Below are 18,173 nucleotides of genomic sequence, written 5' to 3' on the forward strand. Positions count from 1 at the left end.
AACAGCCTTCTTTATGGTCTAGCTCTCACTTCCATACATCAGTACTGGGAAAACCATAGCTTTAACTATACAGACCTTTGTCGGCAAGGTGATGTCTCTGCTTTTTAAGATGCTGTCTAGGTTTGTCATTGCTTTCCCCCCAAGAAGCAGGCGTCTTTTAATTTCATGATTGCTGTCACCATCTGCAGTGATCATGGAACCTTCATGAGGTAATCTCCATGATGAGGTAATCATGGTGATTACCTCATGAGGAAACTGGTTAATGTTGTTAGCATAAACTTAATCAGTGCTTTTTTCTAAAAAAAAAAATGTTTAGGGCTACTCTCATTTTGACTCAAGAAAACCACCATTTTATAGTTCAAATCAGGAACAATAAATACACTAAATAGACAAAAGTACGAAGATTCACAAAATGTTTAGGGGTATGCGTCCCCTCAGGGAAAAAAAAAAGCACTGAGCTCAATCAATGGGTTTCAGTATTTGTCACAGTTTTAACTTTTACTAGAATTTATTAATTTTACTAATGCCCCAGCACCCATGACTCTGGGACCCAGACATATAACAATATGTCCTCTGAGCAGCTGAAACAAAATGATAACCACACTTTCCAATCGACAAGATTCATGTAGCTTTCTTGTTCTATCGAAAACAAGCTGTTACATTTTTTTCTGCTTAGGGTCCCATGCAAAGCTGAACTAAATATACTCCTTATTTTAAAAAAGACAATTGGTTAAATGGTCCAAAGTAGTAAAGGAAAAATCCCAAACAAATCCTAATAATAGAAGAGGCTCACACCCATGTGCAAGCAGCTCCTAACATTGCTATTCATGGAGCACATGTCACATCTAACATGACTTTTTTTATTTAATTCCTCTAGAAGTCATAAAACCAGGTCCGTGTGGACTGGCATTCTTTTGAGCATTTAATTTGCTGGAAGAAGGGAGGGAGGAATGTTTGGAGCCTTCAAATATGTAAAGGTGAATTTTGGGAAAGTATTCTGGGGTAATTGAGAGAGACTGACGCTGCCTTTTACACCCGACCCCACCCATCACTGTTGCTAAATAGCTATTTCAGTAATTTTGCATGAAGGACTAAGTTCCTTACACTGCATCTTAAGATTGTTATTACAAAGATTGGTGTTTCAAATGCAGCATTTTTCTTAAGTGGAGGCTGCCTGGGATAACATGAAAGATGGTAAGAGTTTAGTCTTCAAAGTTTGCAGAGACTCCCAGCTTCTTTTATCTAATACCAAAGGGTGTGGACAAGAAAGAGCAGTTGAAGGCAAAGCAGAAAACGTCATTTGTCTGATTCTTCTATAAACAAACTACAGGCAAGACAGGTCAGCTAATGTTTCAGCCAGAGGCCTTTGAGACTAATTACTGATCTCTTAGATAATCAGCTCACTTATCTGGGGTAGAACATGCATTGCCTAAAACATTTCCCTTGTGAACAAAATTATTATACAGTGGTCTTGTTTCCTGACAGAAACCTTTGGAATCTAAAGTTTTCTGTCAAGGAACCATAACATTTTTTTCTGGCTAGATTTGGTGTCTCCCAACCTCAGAGGGTGACTTTTATTATTACTTATTAAATTTATATATTGCTCTTCCTCTAAGGACTTTGACAAGTGTTTGCAGCCTGCCCACCTGTCAATCACCTGACATCCCAATGATGTCAAGTGACTTATTTTTCCTTTGTATTGCAGCAAACATTGGCCCATGAGACTAGACCCTCCAAGTGTCCCTGCAGTAAAGGCTTTATAGCTCAAAACCAGCACTTTGAATTGAGCTCAGAAACTACTTGTCAGTCAGTGTCAGGGTCAGGGTAATATGCTCAAACCATCTTGCCCTGGTGAGCCACCTATGTGCTGAATTCTGCCTCAGTTGACATTTCCGAATTGTTTTCAGAGGCAGCCTCAAGCATAACATACTGCAGTATTAGTAATGTAACCTAGAGGTTAGCATAGCTAGCAGAAGTTAGGCTATGCCTGTCCATATAGGGGCGCAGCTGGGCCACCAGCCAAAGCTGATGGAAGGTACTCCATGCCACTGAGGCCACCTGAGCCTCAGGTGACAGCAGCGGTACCCCCTAGGCTGTGTACCCTGTCAAACACTTCCCCCCACCTAAGCATAACCTGAGTGTATATGTAAATAAAATAGAAAGTATAGACTGGAATAATATTGCATGATGCCAGAGTTAAGAGAAGCCCACCTTGATTTACAGCTTACTTAATGCAGTTAGGATAACAGAAGATCAGAATCACAACAGCTCTCTGTTTGGAATGCTCTCTCAGAATTTTCAGCTTAGTTACATGTGTACTGTGATATAGTCTGGGTAAAGCATGAGGATGAGTGTGTCTTACCAAAGGCTACATGAAAAAGATGAGGATTCAAAGGAAGCTTTAAGAGCTGAGAAAAAGATGGCAAGGAGGGATTGAGAAAACACTGTTATGCATATACCCCAGTTCTCCAAGCAGTGAAAGTTATGGGTTTCCAGCACTTCTGACTTTGGGTTTCCTTTGGAATCAAAAGACATGGGGAACTTCTGGCACTTTGTACTATTTACAACAGCCACCACATAGCTGTGTTTTTATAGCCAGGCATACTACAATGCAGCTCCTGCCGACCTAGCAGTTCGAAAGCACATCAAAGTGCAAGTAGATAAATAGGTACCACTACAGCGGGAAGGTAAACGGCTTTTCCGTGTGCTGCTCTGGTTCGCCAGAAGCGGCTTTGTCATGCTAGCCACATGACCTGGAAGCTGTATGCCGGCTCCCTCGGCCAATAACGCGAGATGAGCACCGCAACCCCGGAGTCGGTCATGACTGGACCTAAGGGTCAGGGGTCCCTTTACCTTTATTACAATGCAGTTACATTCAGCCTTCAATAATACAAAGGTCGCAGGTGCAAGGCCCATATTACACAGCTGCATATTCTTGCATTGCACTAGATCCTCAGGCTTCCTTCCAACTCTACAACTTTATGATTCTATGATTCTATGATCTATTCAATATTCCTAGCACTAATCAATATGAAAGTTAACAGGTTAGCATATAATGTGAATAAAGTCAGGCAGTTTTGCTAGGGTCATGCAGGTTTGCATCTAAAGACAGTGTCTAATATTTCACAAGCACTTATACTTACCACTGTAAGGCATAGCTGCCAAGTATCCCGTTTCCGCTGGGAAAACCCATTTTTTCTTACCGTTTCCCGGCGGTCTCCCGTTTAGTGAAAAATCCCGGTATTGTCCCTTAAATCGGCTTCTGCCCGGCGGCCATTTTTCTGGTGCCGCTTTGCCCTTCTATGGGCACCAGAAAATGGCGGCACCGGCGCCGGAAGTCGCTTCCGCGCATGACCGGAAGTTGCGTGACGCGACTTCCGGTGGCGATTTGCCCTTCTATGGGCATCAGAAAATGGCGGCGCCGGCGCCGGAAGTTGCTTTTACGTGTTTCCGGTCATGCGCGGAAGCGACTTCCGGCGCTGGCGCCACCATTTTCTGGTGCCCATAGAAGGGCGAAGCGCCACGGGAAGTTGCGTCACACCACTTCCGGTCATGCGCGTGCTGCCGATCCCGGATCTTTACGTCCCGAACTTGGCAGGTATGCTGTAAGGAGAACCATATAAGCTAGAGAATCAATTCAAGATTTCGAAAACTTAATCACTCTGTTATACCACCCAGCAAAGGAAATCTAGCAAACCACAAGTTGGTTATACTTTTGATGTTTGCCCATCTGTGCAATGCCATCTTTCAGAAATGTCATCCTCATGCAAGCTGATTCAATGCATGTGATAGTCTCTCCTTGCTGGAGGCAAGTTGTCCCACTTTCTCGTTCTTTTAAGTTAGTAACTGTGTGGATAATTTACTGCCCACATTTACTTTGATCAGATGATACAGCCAAAGGTTTTACAGGGCATTGCGGTTGGTTCCTGGACACCAATCACAGAAGGTATTGGCAGGGCTAGGAAAGACAGTCAATTCACCTGCAGCCTGGAAGCAACACACCGGAAACTAGTGCAGAGGTAGGGGAAGGCATACACCCCTAGGCAGGAGGGCAGGAGCCCGTAAAAGGCATCTTGCTCAGCCACCCTCCCCTAAAATACTTGTATTTATTGTGCGGTAAAACGACAGTCTAGAAAGTTTCTTACGATTGTGTCCTGCCCCTTTTTACAAGATTTTCCTTTTCGTCTAACCTGCTTTATCTGAATATTTTTTCCCAGCTTCAAAAGAGCAATACATTAACCAATATTTCACCAGCCAACAGCACATTAAGCACTCATTTAAAACATAATCTTCTCTTTCTCTTTTCAGAGTCACTAGGGATCATATGCATTGAAAGTGTATTGCACACAATAGGGCAAAATTCATGGGAAATGCCTTTGGACGTCTACTTGGTGTCCCAAAGCATTTAAGCAGACAGACCAAACAGGCTCGTGAAAGGCATTAGGAAGGGCCTAAAGGGACGGATTTGCCAAGCGTTGCATCAGGAGCTGTGTAAAAGAGCAATGTGGTTAGTCATATGCGTCAAATCAATGCATTTTTAACAGGAGATGGGGTAGGTTGAGGATATTTTGGGTTTTTGGATGGGAGGTTTTTAACTAGAAGTTAAGAGTCATTTCCTGCTCCGGATGGAACAACTTGGTTTATAACATGGCACCAGAGTGGCAGTGCTCAGTGGGCCTAATGAGGAGGTGTGACGGATTGGCCTGGTGGGCAAAAGAACTCCAGGGTGCAGAGAGTTAAACCCCAACCTCCTGGATAAATGACGCATTCCATTCCTGAGGGGCGGGACTGCCAGGAGTTTAAAAGGAATGGGAGGCAGTTAATTCGGAGAGAGAGTTGTGGGAGCGAGGGAGAGGTGGTTAGGCAATTGGCAGTTGGGAGTTAGGGAGTTGGTAGAGAGTAGAGTGTTAAAGAGGGATGCAGGAGCTGTATGAAGAAAACTGTGTTAAATAAAAAGAAGATAGGTGCTTTTAAGAACCAAAGAAACTCATGTTTATAAGTTAAATAATAAAGTTAATTGTGCTTAAACGTTCACTGACTCGGCAGTGTCTCAGTACCTTCAGAGGTGTGACAAAGAGGGGAGAACAAAGCTTTCCTGGGGAAGAGGAAACTGTTTGCTGTTTCTCCTGTCATACAAAGGGCTGGTTAGCGAAGCCGAAGGAGCCACATAGTTGCCTAAGGGAGAGGCACACTGTAGCAGTAGGGATCCCAGGGAGGGAGACCCCACTGGTGGCCATAGGTTTCGAACGCAGAGCCTGAGGTACTCTGGAGACAAGTCCTATTTGGACTCTGGAGGTTTTTTTTTCTCCTGTTTGTGGAGAAGCACAGGGAGAGCCTCTGAGGTTAAAGCAGTGAGGTGGGGGATCCATCACAGGAGGCATGGCATTTTTTCCGTTTGGACACACAGGATCACAAGATGCAACTAATATTTTAACGTCTAGGAACAGCTATCTGCCAAACATTGCAAAACAAACAATGAATGGTGCTTTAAATGATTTAAAAAAAAAATCAGCTGTGTCTTATTTTTAATCTCTACACAGGCAAACTGTGGAACAGCCAGTAACATATCCACTATTCTCTTGCTTGAGTCACCATAAGATGCCCCCATGTATAAGACGACCCCTAATTTTTTAAACCCCAAATCAAGAAATTAAGTTGTTTAGCTTTTGGGGTGGGGGGTGGGGGCGGTCACTTCCACCAATTGCTCACCCACCTGCCCGCCACTGCCAATTGCTTGCCACAGCCACTGCCGATCGCACACCTAGCCACAGCCACCAATGACCTGCTCAATCGCCTCTGCCAATCTCCTGCTTGCTGCTGCCATTAATTGCACGTCCCCCCTCTGCAATCACTATTTGTGTATAAGATGACACCCAATTTTTGTCAAAAATTTTTTTTTTAGCAAAAAGCATCATCCCATACATGGAAAAATACGGTATCTTTCAGATTGTAAGCTTCTTGAAAGCAGGGGCCTGTCTCTTTTTGTAAAACCCTGTAAGGTGCCCTACACTGATGGTATTGTACAAATAATAGACCTTATAATTATGATCAACACCCACCCAGAAAACTATGTCCCCACTGTGGAAGGACGTGTGGATCCAGAATTGGCCTCCACAGTCACTTACGGACTCACCTTTAAAACTGTGTTTATGGAAGACAATCTTACTTGGCTAAGTGATTGCCAAAGAAGAAGAAGAAGAATCAGGAACGAAATTACAACATTCCTAAAAAGGAGTTTAAATGTGCATTACAACACATACAGTGTTTCTCCAAAAATAAGACACCGTCTTATATTAATTTTCCCCCTAAAAACACACACACAGTGGCTTATTTTCAGGGTATGTCTTATTTTCGGGGTATGGCTTATTTTAGGAGAAACACGGGATATGCTTTGTAAGTTGCATATTGTGATGTGTTGGTCACAAGAACTGTTACATGTAAATAATGTTTTAGGTAACATTTTGTCACATTTTCTTAATGCTAATAAACTCAAAGAAGAGAATAAAATTCAAACAGACACACGTATATATCTTGTCATTTGGTTAGGTGGGAAAAGTAAGTGTTTTGGTAACCAACATAGCACAGAGCCGAGAGTAGTTTTATTCTGATTTTATTCCTATTCAGTTTATCAAATGATAAAGCAAAACTATCAATGCCACAAAAGGTCATTAAGATGTTATCTATTTCATTGGAGAGGCCTTTAATGGAAGATTAGGGGGGAAATTAAAGAAATTCTGGGTCATCTTGCATGTCCTGCTTCTGATTGTTTTACTCAGGTTTTAAATGATATACAACATACTGTATTAAATATATGTGAAAATGAAAAATGGAATTACTTGGATATAAAATAGGCACCATGACGTACTGCAAGCAACATTTTGCACTGTATATTTTGTTTTCTCTGCTTCATGTGTGGTTGCTACACAGAACATCTGTCAGAATGGACTGCAGAGTCTTGCAGATCCATGGAGATGAGGCTCCATGCAATCATGCTTGAGATAGTTTTCTATATTCACCGGAAGCCTCTCATTAATTTTAAGTAAGCTAACAATGAAGACTGTCTTAAGGGATATGCCACAACATTTCTCCTGATACTGCATTATCCAAAAAATGACTATTCCCCACAATCTGATGGTTTGTAAATATGAACATAGGACTTCTGCAGTGTTAAAAGCTTGTATCCCAATTATCTGAGTGGTGACAGGCACATAGCAAGGGAGGGGTGAAGGGGCGGACCATCCCTAGCTCCGCTCTGGTGGGGGCAGTGCGGGCGCGGCGCACGGGGGTGCTGCCCCCGGCCCCTGGCCCGCCCCTCACCTCCTCTGCCCAAGCAGGAAGAAGCAGAGTATGTGTTATGGAGCGAGTTGCTGCCAGGTAGCGGCAAACTGCGAGCTGCGGTTTGCTCACGGTTTGCCAGCACTGCCACCACCCAGTGGCAACTCACTCCATAGCGCACTCTGCTTTAGAGCGCGCTGCCCGAGCAGAGCAGCAGCGCCAATCCAGACGGACTGTGCATGTGTGGACATGCGCAGTCTGTCCTGGCTCGTCCTGGCGTGCGCGTCGTGCATCGTGACATCACAATGCATGCATCAGGATGCATGCGTGCTGCAGAGTGCTGCCCCGCCCCTAGGGGGTGCCGCCCCAGTCAGCCAAGCGGCACCGTTCGCCACTGAGTGGTGAGAACTCCAGACCTGCAAGTTTACCAAGGCTTTGGGGTTGTTGTTTTTTTGAGTGAGATCACATGTGCAGGGCTTCCGCTGACTGGACTTATTTGTTGAATCCTGCCCTATGACCAAGTGACCTGTGTGCGTGCAACTGATGGACAACTTCCCCAAGCCCCTTCTTTGGGCTCTTTTATCTTCAAATCGGACAATCCTTCAAACAGCACATCCCTTCGAAAAGAGACCTCTCTTCTGTAAAGTAGGGCACAGGTCCACTCTCATGGGTAGCCCAGGTTCTGGGTATGAGGTCGGATTTCTATGAACATCTATAATTTTATTTTTGTCTAGAGCCACACATTTCCCCCTAAGCCACACTCATGCTGGCAGACATTATTCAGCAGAGGCCAAAGCACATATGCCTGAGCTCTTCAAACACACACTTCCCTTGGTGACAAAGCTGAATGGATTTGGCAAGATTACAGAGTTATATCTGTTTCCATGACAGTTGTCCATGGTGACTGGGGAAATGCAAGCACTGACTCATGCCTCTTTGTGGTGTGTTCACTTAAGAGAACAACCCCCCTGACAACAAGTGCATTTTTGTGTTAGACCACATCGTTAGAAAGCTTTAGTCAATAAAAGCCCTATTGCTAATCAAATACTTCTGAAGTACTTACGTGAGCAGTTAAAATTCCACCTGCAAACGTTTGAGAGCATTGGGAAATAATCTGTCAACCTGACCGCCAGATGTCATCAAAACATAAGGTTGCAAGACAGCATTTGGCCCAGCCAGGTTCCTATTCTTTGACAGCAAACTACACACTGTTTGCAAAATTAAAAGGAATGGAGACAAATCTGAGTTTTGCAGCCTTGGCAGCTGAACAGATGGTTGCTAACTGTGCAACTGTGTTTGTTGGCCATAGGCCAATATTTGCAAATGACGGTTGCCGGTTTTTCACACCCCATCCAATGCAAGAAGATGGCCCAAGGAAGGCAGAGTGATATTTGGAGCCAATTATCAAGCAGAAAAACACACAAAATGCAAGCACTGGACATGTGGTGCAATGATACCATCACATGTAATATCACAATGCTTTATTATATGGGCTGGATTTCCTACATTTACACTAAACAGCACCTGGCTGCTTTGGAGAAGGTGCATGTTCAGCCTTTGCTGAAGGGGCTGCAGTGCAGAGCTTGGTTTGCTCTTTCATTTGTGTCCAAGTCGAGATACACCTGAAAGCTGAAATAGGGAATTTCTCTTTCTCAACTGGAGCTCAGTGGTAGAGCACCTGCTTTGCACGCGGTTCAATCCCCAGCATCTCTAGATAAAACCCCAGAGAGCTATTGGCAGTCTGTGTGGAGTAGACAATAAACAATAAACACTGAGATAGATGGAGCAATGGTCTGAGTCCGTATAAGGCAGCTTCCTATGTGCTACCTATTTTTATCTCTCTGCAGATGAGGATTTTTAATGTTTGATTTTTCACACCAACTGACTACACCCACATATTCTGTTTAGTTACTTTTCTTTCTTCCCCCCTTCCTCCTTTAACAGGTATATTCCTTTTCCTCTTGAAAAAGTATCAGTCTAGAGTAGGAATGAGCCGCAAAGAGTTGGTTGCCTCTCAGCCAGGTTGCATTCTCCTAAAACCAATTAAAGCTGCCTGAGATTAGTTCTGCATTCCTGTACTCCTATGGGTGAAAAACCCTGGCATCTGCCTAAGAGATAAGGTCTCGCTAGGAATGCTGTGTGCCTTATGAATTTCTAAGGGGCACCAGGGCTAGTGCTTTTTAGAAAGTCATGTCCTTTGACCTGACAACCCTCTCTCTTAATCCTTGGCTAATTTTGGGCCACTTGGGGCTGTAAAAGGAGTATGCAGCACATGTTCAAAGGCACTCTCACTTCCTTATTCATCATTATCAACCTGAATACACACACACACACACACACACATACACACACACACACACACACACACACAAACACAGTTAATATATAAACACACCTATTTTTTGTATTTTTTACTTATCCAAACTATAGGCCAGGTGAAGTTTTTATATGGGCAGTTTCTTTGTGAGGAGGAGAGGGGCTTGAAGACTTGTGATGTGCTGTTTGTTCTGAATAAATTGCCTATTCATAAATGCAGTGGCTGAACAGTTGGGTAGAAAGCATGGATCCATGATCAGGATCTCCCACTTTTCAAAAGCTAACCACAGCCATTGTTTACTCACATTAAAATTGTCCCACCTGAAGCTGTGATTGCCCCTTATTTGCTGCTGTGGGGCAAATTCTAGTGTTGTGTGGTGGACTTCAACCCTCAAGATAATTTTTGGGAGCCAGGAACCTCTTGGCAAATAAAGACTGGAGTTAACACAAATTTCCCTAGTTTGCACCAGCTGATACTTAGAAAGCCAATTGTCCACCATCCATAAGCGCCAACTCTAAGAGGCCCAGGTCCCTTTACCCCACCCCACCCCAATGCTGAGAACAATTAGGAGCGGAGGAGGCCGAGTGCACAACCGAGCACAGTGCAGCTTCAGTGGCTGGCGGCTCATCCTCCTCCTGCTGCTGTGGAGAGGAAGGAGGGGGACAGCAGGCTTGGGCCAGTAGTGGCAACAGGAAGAGGAGGCCAAGTGCCACAGAGAAGGAGCCACCAGCCATTGAAGCTGTGCTGCATTAGGTGAGTGTCATCGCTTCCCTGCAATCTTCTGCTCAAGCTGGCGCCTCTGCAACCATCAAGTACCAAGCTGAACAAAAATCTAAACAGAGAGTGTGTTATTTTGCATGGCCCATGAGCATATTCACAATAATATTCATTATGCACAATTATTGCTTTATATGACCCAGAACTACCGGTAAGCCCCGATGCAATGTTGCTCAAATTCATCTTTACTTGTAGAGGTAACTACATCTATGTTTCCTTTTTGTTTTGCTGTTTGTTGGGGGATTTTTTTTATTCTGTTTTCCTAAAATAAAAATGGCTAAAGAGAATCAAAAATTAATCTTCTCTTGTGCACTGTTTTGAGCCCTGCAACATGTCCAAGAACTGTTCGTTCAAGCTGGGCCAAGTGCGGAAGAAGAGCTACTCAGATTACCGGTATCAGGAGAAGGGAGGCATTGTAATGAGATTATTCAAAACTTGTTTAGCCAGCCAAAAGCAATTTCAGAGTAGTCAAGAGTGTGCCTTTAGATAAACAATACATTGCTGTGGTACACTCAGCATGTAGTGTGCGATTGAATAAAGATGGATGCTGTTTAGATTAAGGACATAATGAGATCCTTGGAAGCTCTGTGGATATTTCAACAATAATCCCTGGAATTATTGCATCTAGTTACCCAAGAATGACACCACTCAGATGTTCTTCAAGGCCAGGAATGGAACTCAGTCTGGCTATGTGGAAGCAGTGGGGAATGAATTGGAGGAGACGTCTAAAAGAATGTCTAAGAGGAAGGGCTCCATAGCTCCATAGCAGAGCATCTGCTATTGAACTTTGGGGTTCGATCCCCAAGGTCTCCAGATGGGAATCCCAGAGAGCTGTTGCAGGTCAGTGTAGACAATATTGAACAAGATAACATCCCATGGTCCAAGGAGACCAACAGAACCTGGAGGAGGAAGGGGTGTGTGTAGCAGCCAGGAGAAAGCCAAGATAAACACAGCATAATCAACCTCTTTGGAGAGGTCTCTGGTTGGGAATAGTGGCCAGAAAAGAAGAATCCTGCTGGATCAGGGCAATGACCCATCTAGCCCAGCACCTCACAATAGATCTGAGTCTCCCAAGGGCATAGCTCAGTTTTCTCCTCAGTTGCTACTAGACATGATGGGTAACTGGGGGGAAAGACATCATTGGAGCATTGGATCTGCAAAGTTACTGTTAACCTGAGCAACAATTCAATCTATACACTGCTGCATACAGAACAGGCCTTCTCATTCATTTTTACGCAGTAGGTACACATGTATGGGTTTCCCTGTGTGTGTGGAGCTATTCCTTCCATTGAGGTAAGAGATGATGCTCTTGTGGGCAGTGGAGCTCACACATGTGCACCAGAGCTTCTGCATCTACATCCACAAGGAGTCACTGCATTGCAGGAAAAGAGACAGGTCTGCTTGACGTTCTCTGTCTAATGTGGGCTAGAGAGAGTGGCTGAGGTAGAGAAACAAAGACCTAAAAGAAGGTGAGAAAAATTCAGAAGGGCAGTCAGAAGTAGCCACATCATTTTTTTTTATTGTTGATGCTATCTAAATGTATAATGTCCATAGCTGTCAAGTTTTCCCTTTTCTCGCGAGGAAGCCTATTCAGCATAAGGGAATTTCCCTTAAAAAAGGGGATAACTTGACAGCTATGATAATGTCCATACTCACTGCCATGTAAGTACATCAATCACAGGCAATACTAACTAAACATGCTCATTACGAGCAAGGGGAATGAGCAGCCAAAGTTGTATTGCAGATTTCTTTGGAATGCCTCAGGGGAAGCAATTCATAAATGAAATGAATAAATAAATGCACAAATAAATAATAATTATTTGCACCACTGTTGAATAATTTCATAAGAACAGCCTGGCTATAACAGGCTAAAGGTCCATCTAGTTCAGCATTTGTTCTCACACTGGTCAACTAGATGCCTATGGGAAGCCCAAAAGTACAAGCACACTTTCCCCCCAATTGTGTTTCCCATCAACCAGTATTCAGAAGCAAAGTAACTCTGGTGTTAGAGATGATTGCCATCTGTCTGTCTCTGGAGAGTTCACCTTCAGGAGTAAAGTCAAACCATTTGAGAGTCACAGCACCTGCTGTGGCTGTAGGGACTGATACAGGAGAGACATGTTTTAATACAGCTGGGGCAGATGGAGGTGTCCAGTTTTGCTGCTGCAGATGCACCATGGCATTTCTTCTTCCTTTACTTCTCCCAGCAATTATTTCTCCTCATGTCACTGTTCTGGATACACAACCTGACTGTCTTTCTCCAGGCACTGTGACTGTCTGCAAGGGATTCCCACATGGTGAGGTTAATGCTGTCAGCTTTCATGTCCCGTTTGCAGACATCTTTGTAACACAGAGTTGGTCTGCCAACAGGCCTGGTGCCTGAAGCCAGCTCCCCACAGAGCACGTCCTTGGAGATCCTGCCATCTTCCATTCTATGGTCATGACCAAGCCAGTGGAGATGTTGCTGAAATAGAAGTGGGAACATGCTGGGAATGTGGGCTTGGAAGAGCACATCTTTGTTTGAGACTCTGTCCTGCCATGCGATGCCCCAAATCTTCCTGACGCAGCACATATGGAAAGCTCCTGGCGAGTTTAAGTTGCCCAGGGAAAGGGGAAAAACTTTTCTTGAGCAGTCTAATAACTCTTTTCTGAGCCTTTTCCATCTCTGCAGTTTTCTTTGGGTACATCTGATTTGATAGGGAATAAGAGTCTGTGGTGCATTTGGGTGGAGGCGATTCTGGCCTTCCATTTGTGGTGTCTTATGGCCAACCCTTATTAGAAATCAGACATGTTTAAAACATTCCAAATGATAGCAAGGATTAACTGAAGAAGCTTCTCCCTCCAAAGAAGTCTACGTGCCCCTCTGGCTAAAGCAGCTCTCACACGTAGACTGTGATAAGAGACAGTGGCTTACACTGGTTTGTTTACACCAAGATCTAAGGTCAGCTTTAGATAACTTTGCTGAAAATGAAATAGCGTGGGTTTAGGGGGTCTGGTCAGGAAGAGAGATGCTAACTCTGCTCAGCTTGTAAACCTTGCATGCCAAGACCCCGTGACTCCCCTCCTGTTCCTCAGGGAAATGAATAACCACACAGAACAAAGCATATATGTGGATTCTCTTTATTTTTCACTCTCCTAAAATCATAGCAAAACTATTCTCACTCTCCCTACCCCTCCCTCCCCCCACTCTCTTTCACACACACACACACTGATAGAACCCTTCTGCAATAAATAAATAAATACTGTAATATAATTTATACATTTTTTCTTTAAAATTAGGCACGAGAAACAACAGGGACTACAAGGAGAACATGGTACAAACTGCACCAGTGAGCCATATGGGAAATGCAATAACAATGGAATTGGGAGCAGATATCATGCTTTAGAGAAAAGCTAAAGGTAGAGGGAATGATGAAATTATAATTTGTACACCCCCCTTCCCAATTATATCCTACAACATTATAAAGGTTGGGGGTGGGCACCATATAAAAGAGCAGATTAAAACATACAGAATGAAAAGTTGACAGTTAAAAACAAGAGCTCCAGCAAATGAACTTGTTTATCTCCCACTGAAGTTGAGGAACTTCTGTGTGCTTCACTGTGCCACATTGTTTGGAGTGACACCTCAGCTTTTGGAGGTATAATGGAAAGAGATGGGATGACCTAATAATAATAGGTAATAATAATAATAATAATAATAATAATAATAATAATAATAATATTTATACCCTGCCCATCTGGCTGGGCTTCCCCTGTCACTCTGGGTGGCTTCCAACAAACATTAAAATACATCAAATATTACAGATTAAAAACTTCCCTAAACAGGGCTGCCTTTAAGTATTTTCTAAATGTCAAGTAGTTGTTTATCTCTCTGACCTCTGATGGGAGGGTGTTCCACAGGGCGGGTGCCACTACCGAGAAGGCCCTCTGCCTGGTTCCTTGTACCTTTGTTTCTTGCAGTGAGGGAACCACCAGAAGGCCCTCGGCGCTGGACCTCAGTGTCCGGGCAGAATGATGGGGGTGGAGACACTCCTTCAGGTATACTGGACTGAGGCCGTTTAGGGCTTTAAAGGTCAGCACCAACACTTTGAATTGTGCTCGGAAACGTACTGGGAGCCAATGTAGGTCTTTCAAGACCGGTGTTATGTGGTCCCTTGAGGGAGAATAGCAGTGGCATGGATCTTTCAGGCCCGGCAGGCCGGATTTCCATATTTATTTCAGGTGACTGACATGCAGGTGGTCCTGCCCATCTGCCAAAATTGCCCTATGCGTGTGGTAGGAGATAGTGACCAAGTAGGATTAAACATCCCACATTTGAATCCTGCTTTCTGCAGGGTTCTGATGCATGAGAGAGTTTCCTGTGAGGGTGTCTCTTATACCTCTTGTACCAAGCAGGATTAAAGTCCCTGCACTTCAGCAGATGTGCAGGGTGTTCAATCCTGCAGGCTTCAGGTAAGCTAAAGAGTTCCTTGCATGAAACACTTTCACACACCCAAAACCTGCAGGTGTGTGTGGAACTAAGTCTTGCTTTCTGCAGGAATCAGCTGTGTGAGCAGCCAGCCCAGCTGCATCTCTACCTTTCCCACAGGTGACAATACCACAGGTGGCCCATCAGGTGTGGGTCAGGTGGGCATGGACTGGTGAACCAAATAGGAAATGGTGAACCAAATAGGGAAGACTTCTGGGCCAGAAGTTCTCCACCCCTGCATTTTGGATTCCAGGTAATCTCTGTTCCTTTTCTGCATGCCCCCCACTACAACCAAGTTTCTTTTATTGTGCAGGTGACGTTTTGCCAGCCTGATTCTTTTATGTTCATGTGATGTGCTGCTCTGCCAGCATAATGGGATTTGGGATCACGTTTGTGCTGCACAGTGAAAAGGTTCGCACTATTAGATACTGTGCTACATCAGCAGTATACTTTTTGAAATATTGAAAGATTTGTGAGATAGCATACAATTTAACAAATAGAAATGATGATAGAAAAAATACATTATTTGGTATTTTAATTTCCCATTTATCATAACAAACATAAAAAACTAATAACCTTAGAAATGTATGCCTTTAGGACTCAACCTCACCAATCAAATTTCAGTTGATTAATCTATCAATAATTAAGTTTTGTTTTTGTTTTTTTGCTTGCTTTGGTCGCTTCTTCCATGTATTAAAGAGACACAGAAATGTTTCACTTTACTAAATTTATGAAGGCAGAATTACTTTCATAAGTGGGGTGCAGGTGATTTGAAACAGGTAAATTCTATTGTTATGAAGACTCAAATAGGTAGTTCTGTTCTAGTTTTTTAAGATAATGCTCAGATTTGTGGGCCTCCGTGCTTTCTCTTATGAGAGAGTCATTCGGTCCAAGATGATTGCTAGAACAATAAAGAATTACTAATTGAATTTACTGAGACTTAACATACCCTGTCTCAAGGAAATGAAAAGAGTGTAATGGTTTTGTTTTTTGCTTTTGGAGCAAAAAATATGTATGTCTAATGAATTCAAAGAATATGTGGCCTCCAAAGGATTAGCTAGAAGATTGTCATTTCAAGGACAAAGGAAATCTTAGTGGAAACAGAGTGATTCAAAACTACTGAACCGTCGCTGGAGAGTCCTGAGCGGCCCTGTGCATACTTACAGGCCACAGGATCATTTATTGACTATTACACCTTCTTCCAAACAAGAGATTTCATTTCAGACTTGATTTCATCAGCCAAGGTCCTTGAACTGTGCTTCTGTCAATATATAAACAACCCTTTAAACTGTTAAATTTTGCTCACTGGGAAACCTTTAAGGGAATTCTTACTTTTAAAGGATAACAACCATTTGAAGACTATGTTTCGCTACATGTTTTTTTAATTAATAATTTTTATTAGTTTTCAATTACAATCAAATAATAGCCTCATTATAACATTACCGATTTATAATACAACTAGTGGAATTCAGCCCGTTTAAACACGGGCGCTAGAACGCTGCTCTCGTGCAGCGCCGGCATGGGACGGGGGGCGGGAGAAGCATGGCATGGCATGGCTCCGCGCAGCGCTGATCAGCGCCGACCTGGCAGGCCGCCAGATCAAGGAAGCGGCCTGCCGGGTCGGCACCCAGCAGCGCTGCACAAAGCACCGGGGGACTGGTGGCGGGGAAGGCAGGCAGGCGCTTGCTCTCTTGCCTGCCTGCATTCCCCACCGCCTGTCACACGAAGATCGGCGGCTGCTGCTTGCCGGGGCTTGTCAACCCCGGCAAACAGCGCCCGCCTCAATTCGGCTCTGTCCCCCGATGCGCTACGGCTCGGGGAAGCAGGCAGGGAGATGGCTCCGGGAAGGCAAACAGCGAAAAGCCCCCGCCGCGCCGCACTTCGGCTCAGGGACTGGCTTGGCGGCGGCGGGAAAAAGGGGAGGAATTCCTCCCCTTCTTCCCGCCGCCGCCAAGCCAAAGCCGCCTTCCATCGGCGCCCGCTGCCGCTTCGGCTTCCTCCGTCCCATGCCGGCGGTGCGCGGCAAGGCTGCCGGGGGGAGTGCTTCTCTCCCCCGCCGCCTCACCGCGCACCTCCAGCATGAGACTGGGCTTCGGAGCGGGGGTTGGCGGAGCGGGGGTTGGCAGAGGGGTTGGGGGGGAGTGCGCGCGTCCAATCCCTGTGTCCCTGGTTGTCTCTCCGTCCAATCCCTGTGTCTCTGGGGTACATGCGCAGTACCCCAGGGACACACGGGACAGCTTGGACGCAGGGACAACTTGGACTTTATTATATAGGATTACTAATAAGGTAAAAAGGTAAAGGACCCCCTGGACGGTTAAGCCCAGTCTAAGGTGACCATGGGTTTACTGCGCTCATCTTGCCAAACGTTCAAATACCAATTATATAAATTATATAAAGTGGCCCCACACATGCTAGAATTGATGGTTTGATGATTTTCTTTATTTCTGCGTTCCAAAATCTTATTAATTTCAATTACATTCCGGTCATAATAATAATCCCTTATACAACAACTACAATATTAATAACTTCTATTCATGTTGACACATTAAATGATTTTTTTAAAAAAAAAAGTTCAGGGTGTCAGGAATTTTACTTTTTGAAATATGGCAACCCTATTTATTATTATTATTTATTCCATTTGTTTGTATACTGACCTACATCTGTAGATCTCAAGCCCGTACACAACATTGCGTATTCAGACCCAGAGACCTCCCCCCTAAATAAAGACACATTTGACTCAAATTTTAGTTTTGGTTTTTGGCAGAATTTAGACCACAACTTTATTGATTACAGAAAGTGAGTGGTTGCATAGGCTCTGGTTCGACTAGCTCCCTGCACCCTTGCAGGTAGCGCTGACCCAGAGCTGTATCATAGGTCAGCCAAGGGTAGGTAGGTATAAAGCTGGGAACAGACTACATCCACTCCCTAGATGCTCCCCTGGGTTCAGGCACAGGAATAACTCCCTCTCGGGGGTGACCAAAGCAAGTTGAGTTCCTGGATTCCTTTAATGGAATACCCTTCACATAGGGATGGCGAGACCATTCTCCCATCCCTATCACCTGAACCAGTGCCTATCCGCAACCTTACAAGTTGTGACGATTTGCTACGCGGCAGGCGAAACCCAAATGGCAACAGCCAATCAGCCAAGTGGGGGGAATTTCTGCCGTGCCCCTGTCCCAACGACAGACGACACATGACGGCATAGCAAGGTCAAGCGCAAAATGCCCTAAATATAGGGAGAGGTGGGTGGGCGTTCCGATGCATGAGCCAAAAGAGGAAGCTCTGGGTCACGTGCATAGGTCTATATTGGCCCCTCGGCCCGTTTAGACTGCACCC

This window comes from Zootoca vivipara, chromosome 3 (assembly GCF_963506605.1).
Source record: "Zootoca vivipara chromosome 3, rZooViv1.1, whole genome shotgun sequence".
Classification (NCBI taxonomy): Eukaryota; Metazoa; Chordata; class Lepidosauria; order Squamata; family Lacertidae; genus Zootoca; species Zootoca vivipara.